The 24,584-nt window shown below is 36.6% G+C and overlaps 1 protein-coding gene across 11 annotated transcripts in view; it reads left to right on the forward strand.

The window, feature by feature from the left end:
- The window catches only part of FBRSL1 (fibrosin like 1), a 1,105,387-nt gene that overhangs the window by 1,966 nt on the left and 1,078,837 nt on the right, over positions 1-24,584 (forward strand). The window lies entirely within an intron of this gene.

Genomic DNA, 24,584 nt, shown 5'->3' on the forward strand with positions numbered 1-24,584 from the left:
TATAAGTGAGCTTAGAAGTAAGGGAATATTGGAAAACTACCCATATTGCTGAGTTTGAAGAGTATTGAATTGATTTCTATTCTGCTAATAAACCATATTTGTGCATTGAAAGAGATTGTGTATAATCATTCTTCTTTTGACAGCTACAAGTGGTGTAATGACTAGAAATCTGTCATTTATGACTTTTTTTTTTAACATTTATGCAGTTTTTGTATATTTTGTTTAATAAGAAGCCTTCATGAAAGGGTGAATGTTAAGTTCTCTTGGCTCTTAGGAAGGAGAAATTAGGGGGGGGGGCTTATTACAAGTATAATTACAATACATTGTCCTTTTATTTTATATTTTTATCATGTAACTGTGCCCCTATTGTAAATGCTAGACCACACAACCTATATGTCTCCCAGTAGCCATACTGCTCCTAGCATTTAAGATTTTGTGAGCATTGACTTAAAGGGCAGTTAACTGAAAGAGAACAACATTTTGATTCTTTTTTTTTTCCTTACACGTCCTGTAATATAACTCTGAAAATTAATATTTTTACTGACCAAAGAGAGAATGTAGTGTATTTTTTTGTATTTGTTGCTAATGGCCTCAGCATGGGAGAGATGATAACACTTTGAGGGTATTTGTCTCTGGACTCCTTTTTAAAGGGACAGTTTACTCAAAAATGTTCTCCCCTTTAATTTGTTCCCAATAATCTACTTTACTTGCTGGAGTGTATTACATTGTTTACAAGTATTTCCATTCCCTTATATTGACAATTGAAATAGTTTATTTAGCCTGTGGTTTCCCCACCCATCCTGAAAGTTTTTGGCCTCAAGGCCAAGCTGTGTAAAAACAGCCAGTAGCAGAAATTACACTCCCAGTGGGTTATAGAAGAGATAAGGTAATAAAATGTTAATTTTCCATTGTTCTCTCCGATAGTTTATTGACAGATATAAGATAAAGGAACACAATGTGATAAAGTAATGATATCTGATTATACCTACAAGCTCAACCCATTTTTTTGGGCTGTGGCTTCAAAACACAAAATCAGATTATTCATATAACAAATAAACCTTAAAAAAGCAAGTCTCATACATTTTATACTCTGCAGCTGGCAAAAAAGGTCTTTGCAAACACATTAAGGGAAAACAATTTTATAGTATACTGTCCCTTTAAGGTGATGTAAATTCTGCCAACATGAAAGTGGCTTTTAGAAAGTGGAACTGTAATTTTAAACCACTTCTAAAATATTTATTAGTATACTATTTTTTGTGTATATGTATGTGTTTTTTTATATATATATATATATATATATATATATATATATATATATATATATGTTTTGCAATAGAATGTTCACTGATAAACATAAATATTGACTTTACTGTCCCTTTAAAGTGTTTGCCTTACTGTTTAAGCTTTTACAGTAAAATATTTACAGCTGTTTTAAAACCTTTTATGTAATGACTGATTACTTCAGTAGCTTTCAGCTTTCATTAACACAACATAGTATTTATACAGCGTTGCCCTGGCATTCTTATGTATTCTGTCATAAAGAGTGTTTGATTTAAAAAGTGACCTTGAGCTTCAGAGGAACAATTAACACTGAAGTGTTTTTAAAACCTCATATTCTTGCAGTCTCTCTTCCTGTTGCTTTAGACTTTTTTTTGTACCTTTTAAAGCCAATGGTTATCATTTCATTTTAATGACATCACATTTCTCTCACCATTTATGTGCTGTGTCATGTGACAGTAGAAGATTGTTTCACATACTGATTGCAAATTGTAAAACCTAAGTCCATTTGTACCACATTCCTTTTTAACAACATCCCTTGTCACCTCGATTTTAAACAGAAGGCTAAACTGCATAAACATAGAGAGACATGAAACACTTTGAGATTGTAATGTAAATTAAATGTGCTTTGAAATATACTATCATTATTTACTCTCCAATTTATGAATTAAATAAGGATAATGTGAGATTTCCAATTACCTTGACATTCTATAAAGTAATGGGTGATAGATACCATGTTGAACCCTAGGTCAAATGTTTTCTGCTGAGGACAATTAGGAACAGATATATGAGAGAAATAAGGATACTTTTCAGCCTTTTAAAGAGCTATTTTAACATTGTACACAGCTATTTTTGCACACTTTATCAGTTCCTAATTACCTTTAGCAGAGGAGATAAGGGAAACTTAGGTTTAAACATGGCATCACTCATAAGTTTAGAGAAACAAAGATTCTTTATTGACTCTAAAATGTTAAGCTCAATTCTAAAGTAAACAGCAAATATAATTAAAAAAACCCAACCATCTACATATATATAATTTTTTTTTATATATCTAGCATTCATTTGCAGTTTTATGTCCCTTTAAAAAACAGGCATGTTTTCCAGAAGGCTAGTAATGTGTGGCGTGTTTATTTAATGTAAATGATACAAGCAAACACATTACTATACATTACCAATCAGAAATAGTTACTACTGTTTATATTAAGTCATATTTTCTTCTTTGGAGTTATTATAAAAACTTAGTATTTTTCTTTTCTTAATCCTAATCATACAAAAATGTCTTTAGTGCTCTACAAGTATTGCCTATTACTGTGTAATCATTGTAACTGGTGAGGATGACATGGTGCTAATGTAATCATTCTGCAGAAAATGCAATCACTAGGTACACCACCTGCAAGTGAGCATACAGCTAGGTGTAGGCTCCTGTCCTCTACTATTACTTTACATCAAGTTTTTTTGAATTGTCCATTTGTTCAGAGCCGGATATTTGTAAAGGCTGGGTATGTAGTACTGAAAAGTATTTCCTTTTGTAAGCTGTTCATTGAATTATTTTGTACATCATGGTTATTAAATATAGAGCCAACTAAACACTCCTGGGTTAATTTGTGTTTACTCCACAAGTTATTTGTATTTTTCTTTCCTTTTGTAGTGTGGCTGTAGTTTAAAATAGATGCCGTAAAACACACCTGGAAATTGTTAGTGTGTCTTGCATAGCTGGCTGCATTTTGTTTCTAGTGAATAGTGCGTATTCTATATCATTAACATTGATTGCTTCAGTGTGTGTGTTTATACAGGTTATACGTATATGAGAGAGAGATATTGACGTGTATATCTGTATGTATAAGCCATGTCTCCCTGTCTCTGGGGTTTTTATAGTGTGTCTAATGCAGTGTTTTTCAACCAGTGTGCCGTGGCACACTAGTGTGCCGTGAGAGATCCTCAGGTGTGCCACGGCAGACTTACAACAGTGTGACATATTTTTTAAACTTTGCTTGTTTTTTACTCCCAGTGCAGGGGTAGTTTGTAGGAGGCATGGCATAACAGCACAATACATACAGTATGTGTGTGTTTGTGTGTATGTGTATATATATATATGCTGTATTAGGCTACAATGTGTGATTTTTTTTAAATTTTGGGATGGTGGTGTGCCACAGGATTTTTTAATGTAAAAAAGTGTGCCACGGCAAAAAAAAGGTTAAAAATCACTGGTCTAATGTATAACTACCTGGGTTCCAGCACTTCAGGCACTCACAGGACTTGTCAAAACAAATAACTTTTATTGCAAATGGTCAAACAATACAATGATGTTTTGGCACCCTATGGTGCCATTATGTGTTAGCCCAATCTGAAGAATGTATTGTATTGATGGGGAAAAAGACTGTTTGTTTGTTTTGACAAGTCCTGTGAATGCCTGTTTTGCTTCCTGAAGTGCTGCAACCCAAGTAACTGGGAAGTGTAGACTTATTAGTTTGTAGTTCCCCTAATGTAGTATATGAACATGTTAAAGCGGTATGATTCTTAAAATTAACCCAACCATATACACTTTGCAAATTTACTTTTATTTATTTTGTTGCTTTTAATGTTTGGAAAAATGTGGTTTTCTCCAACATAGGTGTGTCCGGTCCACGGCGTCATCCTTACTTGTGGGATATTCTCTTCCCCAACAGGAAATGGCAAAGAGCCCAGCAAAGCTGGTCACATGATCCCTCCTAGGCTCCGCCTACCCCAGTCATTCTCTTTGCCGTTGCACCGGCAACATCTCCACGGAGATGGTTAAGAGTTTTTTGGTGTTTAAATGTAGTTTTTTATTCTTCTATCAAGTGTTTGTTATTTTAAAATAGTGCTGGTATGTACTATTTACTCTGAAACAGAAAAGAGATGAAGATTTCTGTTTGTAAGAGGAAGATGATTTTAGCAAACATTACTAAAATCGATTGCTGTTTCCACACAGGACTGTTGAGATGAAGTAACTTCAGTTGGGGGAAACAGTTGGCAGACTTTTCTGCTTGAGGTATGACTGGCCACATTTCTAACAAGACTATGTAATGCTGGAAGGCTGTCATTTCCCCTATGGGGACCGGTAAGCCATTTTCTTAGATTAAGTAAAAGAATAAAGGGCTTCATAAGGGCTTAAAAAACTGGTAGACATTTTTCTGGGCTAAAACGATTACCTTGCTAAGCATATTTGGCAGATTATAACTCTTAATAGTTATTATAATCTTGGGGATTGTTTTAAAAAAACGGCAGGCACTGTATTGGACACCTTTTTCAGATGGGGGCCTTTTCTAGTCATAGGCAGAGCCTCATTTTCGCACCACTAATGCGCAGTTGTTTTTGGAGAGCAAGGCATGCAGATGCATGTGTGAGGAGCTAAGAACCACTGAAAAAGCTTATATAAGGCGTCATTTGGTATCGTATTCCCCTCTGGGCTTGGTTGGGTCTCAGCAAAGCAGATACCTGGGACTGTATAGGGGTTAAATGTAAAAACGGCTCCGGTTCCGTTATTTTAAGGGTTAAAGCTTTCAAATTTGGTGTGCAATACTTTTAAGGCTTTAAGACACTGTGGTGAAATTTTGGTGAATTTTGAACAATTCCTTCATACTTTTTCACATATTCAGTAATAAAGTGTGTTCAGTTTAAAATTTAAAGTGACAGTAACGGTTTTATTTTAAAACGTTTTTTGTGCTTTGTTGACAAGTTTAAGCCTGTTTAACATGTCTGAACCATCAGATAAGCGATGTTCTATATGTATGAAAGCCAAGGTTTCTCCCCATTTAAATTTATGTGATGATTGTGCCATAGTGTCCAAACAAAGTAGGGACAATGATGCCACAGATAATGATATTGCCCAAGATGATTCCTCAAATGAGGGGAGTAAGCATGATACTGCATCATCCCCTTCTGTGTCTACACCAGTTTTGCCCACACAAGAGGCCCCTAGTACATCTAGTGCGCCAATACTTATTACCATGCAACAATTAACGGCTGTAATGGATAATTCTATTGCAAACATTTTATCCAAAATGCCTACTTATCAGAGAAAGCGCGATTGCTCTGTTTTAAACACTGAAGAGCAAGAGGACGCTGATGATAACTGTTCTGACATACCCTCACACCAATCTGAAGGGGCCAGGAGGGAGGTTTTGTCTGAGGGAGAAATTTCAGATTCAGGAAAAATTTCTCAACAAGCTGAACCTGATGTTGTAACATTTAAATTTAAATTAGAACATCTCCGCGCACTGCTTAAGGAGGTATTATCTACTCTGGATGATTGTGACAATTTGGTCATTCCAGAGAAATTATGTAAGATGGACAAGTTCCTAGAGGTTCCGGTGCCCCCCGATGCTTTTCCTATACCCAAGCGGGTGGCGGACATAGTAAATAAGGAGTGGGAAAGGCCGGCATACCTTTTGTTCCTCCCCCTATATTTAAGAAATTATTTCCTATAGTCGACCCCAGAAAGGACTTATGGCAGACAGTCCCCAAGGTCGAGGGGGCGGTTTCTACTCTAAACAAACGCACTACTATTCCTATAGAAGATAGTTGTGCTTTCAAAGATCCTATGGATAAAAAAATAGAGGGTTTGCTTAAAAAGATGTTTGTTCAGCAAGGTTACCTTCTACAACCAATTTCATGCATTGTTCCTGTCACTACGGCAGCGTGTTTCTGGTTCGAAGAACTAGAAAAGTCGCTCAATAAAGAATCTTCGTATGAGGAGGTTATGGACAGAGTTCAAGCACTTAAATTGGCTAACTCTTATTTTAGATGCCGCTTTGCAATTAGCTAGATTAGCGGCGAAAAATTCAGGGTTTGCTATCGTGGCGCGCAGAGTGCTTTGGCTAAAGTCTTGGTCAGCGGATGTGTCTTCCAAGACAAAATTGCTTAACATCCCTTTCAAGGGTAAAACACTGTTTGGTCCTGATTTGAAAGAGATTATTTCAGACATCACCGGGGGAAAGGGCCACGCCCTCCCTCAGGATAGGTCTTTTAAGGCTAAAAATAAGCCTAATTTTCGTCCCTTTCGCAGAAACGGACCAGCTTCTAATTCTACATTCTCTAAGCAAGAGGGTAATACTTCTCAACCCAAACCAGCCTGGAGACCGATGCAAGGCTGGAACAAGGGTAAGCAGGCCAAGAAGCCTGCCACTGCTACCAAAACAGCATGAAGGGATGGCCCCCGATCCGGGACCGGATCTGGTGGGGGGCAGACTTTCTCTCTTTGCTCAGGCTTGGGCAAGAGATGTTCAGGATCCTTGGGCACTAGAAATAGTTTCTCAGGGTTATCTCCTGGAATTCAAGGAACTACCCCCAAGGGGAAGGCTCCACAGGTCTCAATTATCTTCAAACCAAATAAAAAGACAGGCATTCTTACATTGTGTAGAAGACCTGTTAAAGATGGGAGTAATTCATCCAGTTCCAATAGGAGAACAAGGGATGGGGTTTTACTCCAACCTGTTCATAGTTCCCAAAAAAGAGGGAACATTCAGACCAATTTTAGATCTCAAGATCCTAAACAAATTTCTCAGGGTTCCATCGTTCAAAATGGAAACCATTTGAACGATCCTTCCTACCATCCAGGAAGGTCAATTTATGACCACGGTGGATTTAAAGGATGCGTACCTACATATTCCTATCCACAAGGAACATCATCAGTTCCTAAGGTTCGCTTTTCTGGACAAGCATTACCAGTTTGTGGCACTTCCATTCGGATTAGCCACTGCTCCGAGAATCTTCACAAAGGTACTAGGGTCCCTTCTAGCGGTTCTAAGACCAAGGGGCATTGCAGTAGTACCTTACTTGGACGACATCCTGATTCAAGCGTTGTCTCTGTCAAAAGCAAAGGCTCATACGGACATCGTCCTAGCCTTTCTCAGATCTCACGGATGGAAAGTGAACAAAGAAAAAAGTTCTCTGTCCCCGTCAACAAGAGTTCCCTTCTTGGGAACAATAATAGATTCCTTAGAAATGAGGATTTTTCTGACAGAGGTCAGAAAATCAAAACTTCTAAGCTCTTGTCAAGTACTTCATTCTGTTCTTCGTCCTTCCATAGCGCAGTGCATGGAAGTAATAGGATTGATGGTTGCAGCAATGGACATAGTTCCTTTTGCACGAATTCATCTAAGACCATTACAACTGTGCATGCTCAGACAGTGGAATGGGGATTATACAGACTTGTCTCCGACGATTCAAGTAGATCAAAAGACCAGAGATTCACTCCGTTGGTGGCTGATCCTGGACAACCTGTCACAGGGAATGAGCTTCCGCAGACCAGAGTGGGTCATTGTCACGACCGACGCCAGTCTGGTGGGCTGGGGCGCGGTCTGGGAACCCCTGAAAGCTCAGGGTCTATGGTCTCGGGAAGAATCTCTTCTCCCGATAAACATTCTGGAACTGAGAGCGATATTCAATGCTCTCAAAGCTTGGCCTCATCTAGCAAAGGCCAAATTCATAAGGTTTCAATCAGACAACATGACGACTGTTGCATATATCAACCATCAGGGGGGAACAAGGAGTTCCCTGGCGATGGAGGAAGTGACCAAGATAATTCAATGGGCGGAGGATCACTCCTGCCACTTGTCTGCAATCCACATCCCAGGAGTGGAAAATTGGGAAGCGGATTTTCTGAGTCGTCAGACATTCCATCCGGGGGAGTGGGAACTCCATCCGGAAATCTTTGCCCAAATAACTCAATTATGGGGCATTCCAGACATGGATCTGATGGCCTCTCGTCAGAACTTCAAGGTTCCTTGTTACGGGTCCAGATCCAGGGATCCCAAGGCGACTCTAGTAGATGCACTAGTAGCACCTTGGACCTTCAACCTAGCTTATGTATTCCCACCGTTTCCTCTCATTCCCAGGCTGGTAGCCAGGATCAATCAGGAGAGGGCTTCGGTGATCTTGATAGCTCCTGCGTGGCCACGCAGGACTTGGTATGCAGACCTGGTGAATATGTCATCGGCTCCACCATGGAAGCTACCTTTGAGACAGGACCTTCTTGTTCAAGGTCCATTCGAACATCCGAATCTGGTTTCCCTCCAACTGACTGCTTGGAGATTGAACGCTTGATTTTATCAAAGCGTGGGTTTTCAGATTCTGTAATAGATACTCTGATTCAGGCTAGAAAGCCTGTAACTAGAAAAATTTACCATAAAATATGGAAAAAATATATCTGTTGGTGTGAATCTAAAGGATTCCCATGGAACAAGATAAAAATTCCTAAGATTCTATCCTTTCTACAAGAAGGTTTGGAGAAAGGATTATCTGCAAGTTCTCTGAAGGGACAGATCTCTGCTTTATCTGTTTTACTTCACAAAAGGCTGGCAGCTGTGCCAGACGTTCAAGCGTTTGTTCAGGCTCTGGTTAGAATCAAGCCTGTTTACAGACCTTTGACTCCTCCCTGGAGTCTAAATCTAGTTCTTTCAGTTCTTCAAGGGGTTCCGTTTGAACCCTTACATTCCGTAGATATTAAGTTATTATCTTGGAAAGTTTTGTTTTTGGTTGCAATTTCTTCTGCTAGAAGAGTTTCAGAGTTATCTGCTCTGCAGTGTTCTCCGCCCTATCTGGTGTTCCATGCAGATAAGGTGGTTTTGCGTACTAAGCCTGGTTTTCTTCCGAAAGTTGTTTCCAACAAAAATATTAACCAGGAGATAGTTGTACCTTCTTTGTGTCCGAATCCAGTTTCAAAGAAGGAACGTTTGTTACACAATTTGGACGTAGTCCGTGCTCTAAAATTCTATTTAGAGGCTACTAAAGATTTCAGACAAACATCTTCTTTGTTTGTTGTCTATTCTGGTAAAAGGAGAGGTCAAAAAGCAACTTCTACCTCTCTTTCTTTTTGGCTTAAAAGCATTATCCGATGGGCTTATGAGACTGCCGGACGGCAGCCTCCTGAAAGAATCACAGCTCACTCCACTAGGGCTGTGGCTTCCACATGGGCCTTCAAGAACGAGGCTTCTGTTGACCAGATATGTAAGGCAGCGACTTGGTCTTCACTGCACACTTTTGCCAAATTTTACAAATTTGATACTTTTGCTTCTTCGGAGGCTATTTTTGGGAGAGGTTTTGCAAGCCGTGGTGCCTTCCATTTAGGTGACCTGATTTGCTCCCTCCCTTCATCCGTGTCCTAAAGCTTTGGTATTGGTTCCCACAAGTAAGGATGATGCCGTGGACCGGACACACCTATGTTGGAGAAAACAGAATTTATGCTTACCTGATAAATTACTTTCTCCAACGGTGTGTCCGGTCCACGGCCCGCCCTGGTTTTTTTTTTTTTTAATCAGGTCTGATGAATTATTTTCTCTAACTACAGTCACCACGGTATCATATGGTTTCTCCTATGCATATTTCCTCCTGTACGTCGGTCGAATGACTGGGGTAGGCGGAGCCTAGGAGGGATCATGTGACCAGCTTTGCTGGGCTCTTTGCCATTTCCTGTTGGGGAAGAGAATATCCCACAAGTAAGGATGACGCTGTGGACCGGACACACCGTTGGAGAAAGTAATTTATCAGGTAAGCATAAATTCTGTTTTTCCATTGTCTCAAAGGCTGCAGCATAGCTGCAATATTTACATTCTGACCAAACATACTACACAGTGATTGTTTGCTTAATGCTTGAGATCATTTATATCTCCCCTAACTGTCTTCCACAGAGGAGTTATAATAAATACAAGTTTACAAGGGTTGTGCCCCATAGCAGAACAATCAATAAAAATACAGTATTATATCCTTTATAGAGATGCGCGCACGCATGCACACGCACAGGGTAAAGTTTATTAAAGTTAGAATAAGAAAATTCTCACGGTTTTCGTCCCAAAAAACCTCACAAATGGTATTACCATATTTATTAAAGGTTATGCGCCCATAAAGTTGCAACAAATTGACTCATGATCATTCGAAAGTCTTCAATATATGCAAATAAGTTGTCTGTATATGCCTAATTCTTATATTAATCTGGGCATTTTAAAATGCTTGTGTGTGTGTGTGTGTGTATATATGTATATGTGTATATGTATATATATATATATATATATATATATATATATATATATATATATATATTCTCATATTTATGAAAAGTGGGGCATATAATATTCACTGTTTTTAATCTTGCCAATTTGTAGTTTGCGAGGTAGTGAAAAATAGAGTGATATTGTTGTTTGTCTGGAGGGAAAATGGAAAAATGACTTTTTGTTGCTGTGCTGTAATAACTGTATCTAGAGTTATAGTAATATAATGAAAAAGGGGGAAATTCTCAATTAGGACCTCATAAAAAATTCATACCATCCAAAATTCTAGAACTTCAAGAAAAGGGAGAGGGTATGTGTATACATCTATCAAAAAATATATATATATGGGGGGTGCTTACAGTCTTGAGGTTCAAAGTGTATACAAAAAGGAAAGAGAAAGTGGACAAAATAGAGCACTCCTAGAAAATAATATCTATTATATACATGCCCATGCATATAAAGGCAGCATGAGACCAGATACTCCGGATATAAAATATAACTTTTATTAAATGTTCATATAAAAATATATATATATAAATGAATTTATGTAGTGTATTAAAACTTAGATTAAAACAGTAGGAGAGCCGGCAACCAGTCAAAGTAAGAATATGTGTGACAATCGATATAATACTATAGAGAGATACAATGGTACTAAGTAAAGAGCTGCTAGAGAGTGCACTTGCAGAAAGTACACCAACACAAATTAACATGGACTGAAATAAGAATGGATATAATCAGTAAGTCCAAGTATATTATCAACGCAAACAAATGGCAGCTAGAAACTTAACCCGAGTAACCAATTATTAGTGACAACGAGAAGCGCCAAAAAACTAAATTACTAAAAAAGGGCGAGGCTAATACATGCTACAGATGTCTACATATAAAGACGCTATAACGTGATCACTAAGTGGATTACTAAATCCACAACTTATGGTGACTTAGAGTCCAACAATTAGATATAACATAGATAATCTAATACCACTTTTGTGACACTAATACACTGGTCGCCAGTTCAAGAGAAACGCCTGATGCGCATAACGCCTCATGCGCATTTCGCCTGCAATGGCTTTTTCAAAGGCTAACCTGAAAAATTGCCCACAACAAGGCGCAGAACCTGAACAATAATAATTAATTCAATAACAAAGTATATACGGATTTATAAAAAAGTAAAATAATTTAAATGTGTCAAAAAAACGGGCAATCTTCTTTGATGCAAGAGAGCCAAATAAGTGTCAAAATAAAAATAACTTTGATACATAAGGAATAACATTCTTACAAGCAATCACTTGATTAATTTATTCTGTTATAATAGGTAAAAGCAATAAAACCATTTACCGGTGGCTAAAGTTAAGATTGATAAAGTGAAAATAATATTTTCGCAAGAAAACTACATCAGCTTGACATCGCAAAAAAAAATTTGCCCCAAAAATGTCTCTAGAATTTTGATAAATACTGGCGATATTTTTTTACTTCACACATTGCGAACTATTGCGGAAATAATCTCAAATTTTTAGGCGCATTTTTTCGGGGCTTGATACATTTTGCCCACAGTCTCCTTGGGGTGTGTGTGTAGGAAAATGTCTGATCAGTGCTAGACAGATGTTATTAGGTAGATGTGTTTACAGTGACTTAATTGCATTTGTCAGTGCTGCAAATACTCATTCACTAGGCAAATGCTGACTACATTAAAGTGTTTCCCTTTTAACGATACCTGTTAAGGGGGGCATACAAAAAAGACTATCTGGGTTTATTATATTGGCAGTATATTTAAAAGCAAGATTTTGGTGATTGGGATTTTATTAAGCAGAAAAGTGGAATAATATCCATGTTAAACAGAACCTCATTTGATGAATCCACAGTGACACCTTAATTAGCAATGGCATTTGAAACCTGATGAGCTATCACTTAACTGCAACTTTTGTGCGTGTGCCATATTCATTACATTGAGTTGAAATTACTAATCATTCTTGATGGCATTTGGTGAATCACAGAGATCAAATAAAAAAAAAAAAGTCCTGACTTCTTTGATCCTGCTAGCTACTTTCATACATTGAAACTGCGCTTGGACAAGTGGCTGTGAATGTCAGTGAATCAGATATTCCATAAATGAAACCTAGGGTGGAGCTTGTGCTTTGAAATTGATAAGAAAGGTGAAAATATTAAGTAAAATTTTTGAATCTAATGCTTGAGCATAGTTTGATTTTGAGAGATAGTGAAGGTAATTCTGCTTCAATATTGTGTATGTGCGTGCGTCTATGTGTGTGTGTGTGTGTATATATATATATATATATATATATATATATATATATATATATATATATATACACATAAACAAACACATTTTTAAATATCCTACTCTAAACTCTGTCTTTGCTGAGGTAGCTCTCTAAAAAGCTCTTCTAACAATGAGTTTACTTTCCACCTCTAAACCAATAGCTGTGCTTGTCGTCTGACAGTCTTTTGTATGCTAGCGCACGGCTATTGGTTTAGAGGTGAAAACATCACCTCATTGGTAGAAGAGCTCTGTGCCGTGAGCGACCAGAGGCTTTAACTTTAGAGAGCTTCTGCAGCACAGACAGGGTGAGTTTAGAACCCTTTTTAAACTAAAGATTATTTTTAGTGATGGTAAATCCTAGCGTTTTATTAAACATGAAGGCAGACACATGAAGAAAACCTGTCCTGCAATCGCCACTTGCAATGTAGCATTGTGTGGCAAAATGTACTATTGCGCAAGAGTACTCTTGTGCAATGCTGCCCCTGCTCTAGCGCATCCAGTTGAGAGCAAGGCATGTCAATCACCCGGAACAAGAGTGTGAGGTGCCGAAGTCGCTAAATAAGCAGTTTCTGCTTCTTAAAGGGAAAGTCTACCCCAGAATGTTTATTATTTAAAAAGATAGATAATCCCTTTATTACCTATTCATCAGTTTTGCATATCCTACACAGTTATATTAATATGTTTTACCTCTATGATTACCTTGTATCAAAGCCTCTGCAGACTGCCCCGCTATCTCCGTGCTTTTGACAGACATGCAGTTTAACCAATAAGTACAGACTCCTTAATAACTCTAGGGAATTAGCGCAATGTTATCTATATGACACACATGAACTAGTACACTGTCTAACTGTGAAAAACGTTCAAAATGCTCTGAGCTATGAGGCGGTTTTCAACGGTTTAGAAATTAGTTTGAGCCTACCTAGGTTTAGCTTTTCAAAAATACCATCAAGGGAACAAAGTATATTTGATAACAGTAAATTGGAAAGTTGTTTAAAATTGCATGCCCTATCTAAATCAGTGTTTTTCAACCAGTGTGCCGTGGCACACTAGTGTGCCGTAAGAGATCCTCAGGTGTGCCGCGGCAGACTGACAAGTGTGACATTTTTTAAATTTTGCTTGTTTTTTACTCCCAGTGCAGGAGTGTCCCTCTTTCAAATTTTGAAATATTGGGAGGTATGTGACAGGCATCATTTACAACCATGACATATTGACATTCATTCACAGACAATCATTATGATTGTTTGTGAATGAATGTCAATATGTCATGTATAGTTTGTAGGAGGCATGGCAGCACAGTACTGTGTGTGTGTGTGTATATATATATATATATATATATATATATATATATATATATATATACATACTGTATTAGGCTACAATGTGTGATTTCTTAAAATTTTGGAATGGTGGTGTTCCACAGGATTTTTTAATGTAAAAAAGTGTGCCACAGCAAAAAAAGGTTAAAAATCAATGATCTAAATCATGAACGTTTAATTTTGACTAGGCTGTCCCTTTTTTAAACTTGTGGAAAAAGGGGTCCCTTATATGAACCTGCACCACAAACCCTCAAAATCTGTGATTGCAACTTGATACATTTTCAATTACATATTTAACCATCCTGTGTTTGAAATATATAGGAGATAATTATATAAGAGATTCTGGTGTTTACCATGTACATTATAGAAAATGACACATTTAAAAAATGAATTTTGTTTGGTGTTTTTTTTGCCATTGTTTGGATTTGTAAAAACTAAAGTTATTGGAAAAAAAATGTGGTTTGTCTGTGTATCTTTAGTAAGTAAGGTTTTAATCACTGCTTTGATTCCCCTTGGCAATAATGTATGACAACTATCTCTGACAATCCTTATTTTTTATTATATTTTATATTTGTATTGTCATTAACCTCCTGATAATGTATGTTTCTAATATAACATGGTTTCTTCTGACAGAATGTGTCAGCTTTTCATTGCTTTTTGTTTTGTTATTTTTTATTTTATTCCATAGGTTGACAAATGTATTTTACATTTTTGAGCCAGATCCTCTTTTTGGACCCAGGCAAGGGTATTTTATATCCTGTCTGCCTGTCTGTAAAATAATCCAAAAAGTTTAGAACCAAAAGTAAAATTCTATGAGCCATGACTTCCAGGTTTTGTCAGTCTTTAGGTTAGGTTTTAGTGGAAAACACTCACACCTTTATTCTTTATCTGTGTGATATTTTCACAGAATACTTCATATTCTAAAGCTGGTGTAACAGATCCAGAGTGTTAACCTTTGATTTAGTGTCATTGCATATAAGTAAATCATTATTTTGCTGTCTTCATCAGGTTTCTAAGTAAATTCCATACGGGATATTGAAAGTTTTTTTTTTTTTTTTTTTAATTTCTCCATTAGAAATTAAATGAATTACAACAGATCTACATACAAAATATATTGTTTAAAAGCATTTAACATCTATCTTTCTGTTACAAAAATATGCATTGTTTATCAGTTCTGTTAAGTACCCCTTGAAAAACCTCTTGAATCTCATTGTTAATTTATGGACTAATAGAAATGAACAATAACATTTTTGGTGTTTACTATCCCTTTAAACATTTATGATGCAGATAGAGCATACAATTTTACACAACTTTCCAATTTACTTCCATTTAGCAAAATGTTAGTTTTTTGTTGTTGATATTTACACTTTTTGATTCACAGAATATGATTGGCTGATAGCCATCATATGATGCAGTGGGAATAGAAATAAACATGATTTTGAAATTTTGTCTAGAAAAAAAACTCTGTGCTATTTCTTGTCTTGTTATGCATTTGTTGTTTATGCAAATCTCCTGTATTTACTAATCTTTTAAGTGTTTGGGTAGAGTTTTAATATACAGTACTGAAGTCTGTGTGTGTGTAATAAATAAGAGAAACCATAGACCACTATTATTCTAGCAACAGGTATTTTACTTCCATTTAAATATTTTCAACAAGATCAAACTAGCAGTACATAAATACAAAAGCAAAATACTTGTAAATAAAATGTCCAGCAAATCCCAGGTGCTGTTTTTGGAACTTTTATATCGGCCCTTTTGCAACAAACTGGGTATTTGATTTTGCTGGACATTTGCTGTTGCTAGAATAATATTGGTCTGTTTTCTCTTACATTTCTATGTTACCACTATCTTGCACTGTCAGTAGTGAATGTTTTTTTTTATTTTTTTTATAAACACTGCTCTCATAAGGTACTGCCTTTCTATATTTACCTAATGGTGCTGATTTTACATATCTATATCTATCTATATATTGTATGATGCTATTTAGTATGGCTGTAGTGATATGTATTGATAGAGAAGTTAAATCGGGTTACTGAAAGTGTTAAATTGTGTGTTTATTGTATTATATATATATATAGATTGTACATATGAGCAGTTAAAGGGACATTATACTTTTAGATTTTTCTTTCCAAAAATGTTTTGTAGATAATCCATTTATATAGCCCATCTGGGTGTGTTTTTGTAAAAATGTATAGTTTTGCTTATTTTTTCAATAACATTGTGCTGATTTTCATACTCCTAACCAAGCCCCAAAGTTTTAGATGTATACAGACTTCAGACTGCTTCTGTTTATTTTTTTTTATCTGTTTTATTTTTATACTTTTTACTTTTCTGTATAATGGCTCTTTTCATATGCAGCAAATGTTCTGCTATTAGCCCCCTTCGGTGGGTGTCCCAGGCTTATCTCTAAGTAAGTTTTTTTTTTTTTTTTTTTTTTAAAGTTTTAATACTGTTTTTTTTTATATAAATATGTTAATTGGTCTCGATGAGGTCCCCTCCCGTTATTATTTGTTATTTTATACTCTCCCTTTTTTTTTTTTTTTGAGACTGGGTAACGTTAACTTCTAAAAGGAGGTAACCAGCTGCCCTCTGTACATTTCTGGCAATATCCCCTAGCTTTTTCCACTCTCCATTTCAGTACTTCCTGTATCATAAAAGTAATTCTAGTGTGACGCATCTCTAAAGCAGAAATGATAATGCATTATCTAGTGCGTGTACTGAAAGCATTACACTTACCTCTCATCCCAGCCTGATTGTGCCAATTTAATACACACTTATTACCTAAGTCATTATGAAGCTTCAGCAGACTTCAGTTATGTGTTTGCTCTGTAAAATAGAGGTTAATAATAAATATAACATATATGTGTGTATGAATATAAATAGTCAGCCAGAATGCTGAGTAAGCCACCCAGTGATTTCATACATTTTTTTTATTTTATGTAGAGAGAGAGAGAGAGATGTTTGTCTCTACAGAATATTTTTCTTTTAAAGTGAAAGTCAATCCTAGTGTTTGTGAAATGCTAGGATTGACCATTGAAACAAATAAAGGGGACTTTCATTCATGATGTATAAAATACTTCATGCTAAAAGCTCCTTTATTTGTTTCAAGTGCTCACTGTTCTGAGCTGCTCAGGCAGCCCACGGCAGAACGCTGTTATGCTAAGAGGTTGCGTTTCCACCTCTTGGCAAATAGCGCGTGGGAAATCAGTCTCCGAAAAGCGCCAAGCCGGATTTCCCACACGGCTATTGGCTAAGAGGTGGAAACGTCACCTCTCAAGCAAAACAACCCTCTGGTGTGGGCTGCCTTAGCAGCTCAGAACGGCGGACGCTTGAAACAAATAAAGGAGCTTTCAGCATGAAGTAAGTCACCTTTATTTGTTTCAATGGTCAATCCTAGCGTTTCACAAACGATAGGATTGACTTTTACTTTAAGCAGTGTACATTTTCCTATGGGGGGGGGTTGTTTCTTCTGCTTTTCTTCTTGCGGATGTTTCTCTTTAAAGGTATGATACATAATTGTTTAAAGATGGAAGATTAGTCCTTTTTCTCAATAGACCCTTTACTCCCCCTCTTTGATGTGAGGCTCTTGGCTTGAGTGAGTTTTGCTAAGCAGTAGAATGTGCACCATGCAGTTTGAAAGTATAGGTCTCTCGCATGCTGTTTGTATGCACACAAACCTACCAAACAAATCCACCCATTAGGTGCTGTGCTGATCATTCAGGACATCTTAAAGTGACAGTAAAGTGACAATTAAACATTAATAATTTGGATAGAGCATGCAATTTTAAACAACTTTCCAGTTTAAATCCATTTCCAAATTTGTTTTGTTCTTCTGGTAGCCTTTCTTGAAGAGTAATAATAGTTAGACTGATAAGAGCTTAGGAGCATGCACGTGCCCTTAGAAGGCTATGGCTGCAGTGTTTGCAATTATGGATAACATCACTATAAACATTGTTACAAACTGCTCCCATTTGGATAAAGAAACATGCAGGCTCACCTAGGATTACGCTTTAGCAAAGGATACTGGGAGAACCAAGTACAATTTATAATAGAAGTAAATTGGAAAGTTGCTTAAAATTTAATTCTCTAACCAATCAATTTAGCTTTAATTTTGAACTTTTACCGTACCTTTAAGACTTGATTATATATATATATATATATATATATATATATATATATATATATATATATATATATATATATATATATATATATATATATATATATATATATATATATTTTGGATTGGTTAGCATTTTGAAATTCATGTTTAACTGAGGTTGATGTTTAACTTTCATGTGTACTTATAGGGACACTAAAGACAAAATTAAACTTTTATGATTCGGATACAGCACATAATTTTAAACGACTTTTAAATTTGTTTCCATTATCTAAATGTGCAGAATCTTTTTATGAGAGCACTTCTGAACCATTAGCTCCTACCGAGCATGTGCAAGAATAGCAGAATATACATATATGCATTTTGTGATTGGTTGATGCCTGTCACGTCATGCTCAGTGCTTTTGTATTTATAACACATTACTTGATAGTGCTATTTTACTGTGTTTAAAATGCTCCTTTAAAAAAAAGGATTATTATTTTTCAAAGCCTAAAAACTGGATTTTTTTTTCTTCTCCCTTTTTATTGCTTCTTCGCTCACATTAGCGAGTGATACTATTCCAGCTTTTGACTTTGATGTAATTTAGCCCTGGCTGTCATTCTGAAACTAATGACCAAAATGCAGACGTTTCTCTTAGCACTTAATGTCAAAACATCCCACTTGTCTTAAATCATTTAGATTTATTCTGTAAACAGCTGCAACAACTGTAAATACTGTTCAGTCCCAGCGTTCTGCATAGTGTGGAGATATTCCTGCTCCACAAATCACATTAGGGCTCTTCGTAAAACATTGTAACTTTGCATACTTGTTCTTTAGGCAGACAAGTACTTACAAAGAGCGCACACCATACATTCACTTCTGGCAGACGCTCTGTAATGATGCCCCTCTGTAAGAAAATAATTTTCACAGCATAACCACAGCTGCAAATCTTCCTATGTTTGTGGGAATAATTGCTACTTTTGTTAGTCTGACATAGAAGACCATTGTTTTTATGCTGAGCTAGTTCAATGAAACGTTTTCATTTTACCCATCTCTTTAGATGCATTTAAATTATTATGATGCCATTTTTTTTTATACTTTATTCATCACATCAAACAGTTTGCTAGGAGTTATTTGTCTATTGTTAATTGATTATTGAAGGCCACTGGATTAAAAAAGTAAAAAAACATATATATATATATATATATATATATATATATCTTGTCACAAAAGCAATTTAAATACATAGAATAATCAAAGAATTTATGAGCTGGAAGTCAAATGTTAGGCGCCAACTGATTGAAGATATATTGTATAATTTATATTTGTTGCGGTTAGAAAGTCCTTCATTAAAGGGACTGACTGTAAAAGCAAGTGACGGGCTTCACAAGCTTATTTCTGCCACACATCTGTCGCTAACTGGCTCCAACAAAGAAGAAAAGATTAGAAACTGCAGTATGATTATAGCTTTGATAACATGACTGTGGCTAGTCTTGTCTATTCAAAACAAGCATTTGGTGGGTGGATTTTGGCTACTGCAAAATAAATGGAACATGCAAAGTTCTAATGCATTCTAAACATTTTCAAACTCACCCAGTAAATTAGTTTATTACAAGACTGATGAAAAATCTTCAATTTGAAATGGGTTTACTGTCCCTTTAAGTCTGGGGTCTGCACTTCCAGTTCTAAGAAGAAATGAAAGGCAAACCATTTTTAGAATTAAATTACAGGAAAAATGGGGCAAAATACATAATACAATTTTATATATATATTTTTTTATTTTGTTTTTAAAAACGATAAATAATAAAGAAAAATATTACAATATTACAACCTTTTTACTACTTGAAAAGTTTAGTGCCGCTTTACACAGCATATAGGTCTCATACAACAGAAACGCCAGACATGCAAACATTTCTAATAAGCTCCCAGAGGACATGCAACTGTGTGTGTGTTTTTTTTTTTTTTTAAAGTAATTTATCCAAACAAATTCCTCTCAGCTGCACATGAATATCTTCACCCTGCAGCCAAGTGCTTAATTCACAGTTTGCAAGGTTATCACAAATATTTACTGTTCTTTCACTGTAAATTATTTTCATGTCACTTGAAATGCAGAGTTAACAAGCGAAGCTACTTTTCACTGTTCATTTCCCCCATAAGCTCGTAGTGCAATTACATTGTAACCGTAAACTGACGGAGCCATAACTGAGTAAAACAGCTCATCAGAAGACCTTTGGGATTGCAACAGCGTAGCAGTGAGATAATCTGATACAATTGTGTCCCCGCTGCTTCCTGAGCACGTGCTGCATTTCCTAATTTTGTTCCTTTTTGATTATTAATTTCTCCCTTCCCGCCAAGGCTTAATATGGTTTGTTTACCCCCTTGCTTCTCTGTACCTACAGTAAAACCACACTGACTTTACAACTTCCATGGTGGGGTTTTAGATTTTTAAACTCTTTGAAACTTTTAACTGACAAAATGATGATTCAGCAGCTTTCTGTTTTCCAGGCTTTTTTGAAGCTTCAAGCCGTTATTTCTCAAGAATTTTCTTTTTCTTCTTTTGGCTTGTGCATATATTGAAATAATGTAGTAGGTGTTTCCCCAATCATATGTGTGTGTATATATGTGCGCGGCACACTGGGGCTCTGCTGTACTGTTCCCAAATTATATTGTTTTAATTTGTACAAGGAAGTTAATTTAGCCTTTCATGGTCAACATGTCGTCTCCTTTTTCAATATATGACTAGATTTACCAAGCAAGGGCGGACAGGGGCATACATATTCGCCCCTGTTCGGGCAGCAATCCACTGGCGGTATTGAACATTGCACACAGTCACTAATTTGCGCTTGTGTGTAATCCCGCCCACTTTCACAGCCAATCACGTGCAGGCAGGAGCTGTCAATCTACCCAGTTGCACGAGACTGGGGAGATTGGAGAAGAGGTTAGGGGTCTGATGCCCGCTGCTTGATAAATCATGACTGCAGTTTTTCTTGTGAGAAACTGCAGTCATAGGGAGACGAAGGGCTTGATAAATCGAGCCCTATGTAGTTTTGCTATAATAGAGGAACAGCTGATTTTTCATGGCCACTTAAAGGGACAGTCTAGTCCAAAAAAACTTTCATGATTCAGATAGGGCATGTAATTTTAAACAATTTTCCAATTTACTTTTATCACCAATTTTTCTTTGTTCTCTTGGTATTCTTAGTTGAAAGCTTAACCTAGGAGGTTCATATGCTAATTTCTTAGACCTTGAAGGCCACCTCTTAAGATTGCATTTTAACAGGTTTTTTACCACTAGAGGGTGTTGGTTCATGTTTTTCATAAAGATAACACTGTGCTCGTGCACGTGAAGTTACCTGGGAGCCATCACTGATTGGCTTAACTGCAAGTCTGTCAAAGAACTGAAATAAAGGGGCAGTCTGCAGAGGCTTGGATACAAGATAATCACAGAGGTAAAAAATATATAAATATAACTGTGTTGGTTATACAAACTAGGGAATGGGTAAAAAAGGAATTATCTATCTTTTAAAACAATAACAATTCTGGTGTAGACTGTCCCTTTAATTTGAATGTCCGGACCACTATCCTGCACTGATATTTAGTTATATATGGGTCTCTATCAGTTGGTTGCTATGAACAGTCATCAGGCAGGTTATTTTAATTTTTAATACTAAGGCTTGCAACCCTAACCTCCTGCTTAATTACAGAGAGTAATTGCAAAATTAACCTGACATTTACTGTTCAGTGAAATCTTAAGAAATAAAAGTGATCATTCATAAAATTCTTAATTTCTTTAGAGTATAAATGATCCAAGGTTATTAACTTTTCCAATGAACTGATTAGCAGTTATTGGAATTCTTAATGAGTTATGATTACTCATTTTGACTTTGGTAACTCTTCCTCCCTCTCCTCCCATTACCCAGAAAGAGCTGCACAACAGAAATCACTCTCCTATGCTAACTGTTTAGGAGTTGCCATAGTTATCCCATAGCCTTTACATATCACACTGACCGTCAGTCAGACTGAGGGTTTTTATGTGACCCATGTTCTCTGTGGACTGAATATGAAAAAGGTCTCCTGTTTTTACCCTATGGATCACCCTCAATTCATTCCTCTTCAAATCTAAATAAACCATGAAAGGGCACCTGTCTTGGACATCACATAATTTCCCCCCTATTTGTTGTGCCTGAAAAAGGTTATTCAGACAGTATTATGTTTGCCTGTCTATTTGGTGTAAATCACGTTTAACATGTTTAATAAATGCCTGCTCTATCATTTAGATAATCATTTGTGTTTAGTGTCCCATTGACATTAAACTGCTGAGTACAGCTACAGTATCAGGTTATTACTCATCATGCTGTTGTTTATCCTCCTGTGCCTGCAGCTGGCTTCAAAGTTCTCTTATTTTAACCCCTTACAACTATCAGTTAGTGAAGGTGCAGCTATTGAAAATGATGTTTATTATGTAACTTCTAAACTGTGCATAAAACTAAAGGTACAGCTGTCAAAACGCAGATCTGTGAAAGTGCAGTGCTTCTATCACAGGATGCTACAAGATGGCAGCGCCCAGTGTAAAATGCAGAGCTTTACCAGCTAGATTCTGTAATCAGTTTAAATAAGAGAACATCCTTAAAGGGACATTGTACACTAGATTTTTCTTTGCTTAACTGTTTAGTAGATGATTTATTTATACAGCCCATCAGGGAGTGTTTTGTAACAATGTATAGCTTTGCTTATTGTTTTTTAATAACATTGTGCTGATTTTCAGACTCCTAACCAAGCCCCAAAGTGTCAGATGTATACTGATGTTTACAGACTCCTGCTGGCTCCTGTCTGTTATCTGTCTTTTCATATTCAGGGAAGTGTCTTCTCTTCTTGTTTTTCCAGCCCCTTTCAGTGGGTGTCTCAGCTTAACCTTATCAACACTGCTAAACTGGGAGCTTCTAAGTTGGTGTTTAAATAGTTTTATATTGGATTTTTTAGATCAGTATCTTTTTATTCTTTATAGTGGTGTCTATTACATGCAGTTATTTGAAAATTGGTGTATACTGTACAGGTGGAAATTCAATAGGATGATGAGTAGTAACCATGCTACTGTAGTTATACACAGCAGTTTAATGTCCCTTTTAAGCATGTGCTTAATCAAGGGGAAGAACCCTGCACTGTTTAACACTCTGCTCATGAAAATAAGATATGATCTAAATATTAACACATTTTAACTAGGATGAAAGAAAATAGCTTAGTTTTCATGTGTTGACTTTGAATACCTTTTATATCTAAAAGATAAAGCTTGAAATATATGTAAGATCTTTATTATACGAATGGCATGCATGTGTGCTTGTATCATGTGACACAGGCTAGATGGTACAAGTAAATCTCTGGATACTTTCTTTTATTTTTGATTTATCTCTTTTCCCCTTCCTCCCATTCTAGTTCCATCTCCTCTTAGCATGCCGTTATTTGTCCTCCCACTGTGTTGCAGTATTTTATTTATTTATTTTTGGGTAAAACAGGCTTCTATTAAAATAAACATACCAGCCCCTGTCCTCCTTCCCCAGCACTCCAAAGAAAAAGCAAACCTATCATTAAATAACATGAGGTCACCCTAATTACTGTGGAACAAAAACCTCAGTCTCTCCACAACAACAGCAGAAGCTTCCCTCTCATGCGTCATTCTTCTCATAGATGTGGTGCTGGGCAGGTTTCCCAGTTGCCTCAGCTGCTGAAGCTGTGTGCTGCCATGCAGAAGAGAAGCATGGGGGAAAACGGCAGGGATTGGCACACGTGGTCGCCTAACACTGCCTGTTCTGGCTTGGCACAGCTGAAAACTGCCCTTGCCTCTTGAGTTGAAGGTGAATGGGCTGCAAAGTCTGGTCCTTTAAAAACGAAACCAGCCCCCCCTCTAGGTCACTATTGGGGAAGCCGTTCTACAGCATTTAACTTCTCCCTTTTTATTTTTAAAAATGCTTTTCTTCAGCTACTGTGAAAGCAGTTTAGACATGAGCAATACCTGACTGACTGTTATTGCACAAATGGTGTTAATTCACAATGTATACACCATCTTGCCCACTTATAAGAGGTGAGGGAATGAGAATAAGGAATTGTGCTCCAGGGTGGAGGAAAATAAAGCTTTAATGTCGTAGTATGTCTCACTGGGAAATGAGCATTTCTTAGATGGGCTTTATGTGGAAATGATATAAGAGAAACCTAGCTTTCAACATGGCAGTGTCCACTAATTTATGGAAACTAAAACTTTAAAGTTTAATATGTTAACAGCTGGTATCATTCAAAAAATACAGATGCATGTTATTTTCTGGCTATTTGCTCTGAATACATCATTATATCTAGCATTTATTTCATGTCCTTTTTACATGCGGTTACAGCATTTCCCTTCTGCAAGGTACATGGTGCTTATAATTGTGTAACTGACTGCTAAAAACTGCGCCAAGCACTACAGTTCACGTGTGACATATTTAAAGCAAGCACATAGCTGTGCCTTTGTGTCGCACGTGGTCAGGACCAGTTTGGGGTTTTGTTCAGCCGTATCGTTTATTGATCATTAACCTTTCTTACACAATCCTTGGAGGAAAATAGAGCATGAAATGACTAACCCT

The sequence above is a fragment of the Bombina bombina genome, chromosome 2, assembly GCF_027579735.1.
Source record: "Bombina bombina isolate aBomBom1 chromosome 2, aBomBom1.pri, whole genome shotgun sequence".
In the NCBI taxonomy this organism is placed as follows: domain Eukaryota; kingdom Metazoa; phylum Chordata; class Amphibia; order Anura; family Bombinatoridae; genus Bombina; species Bombina bombina.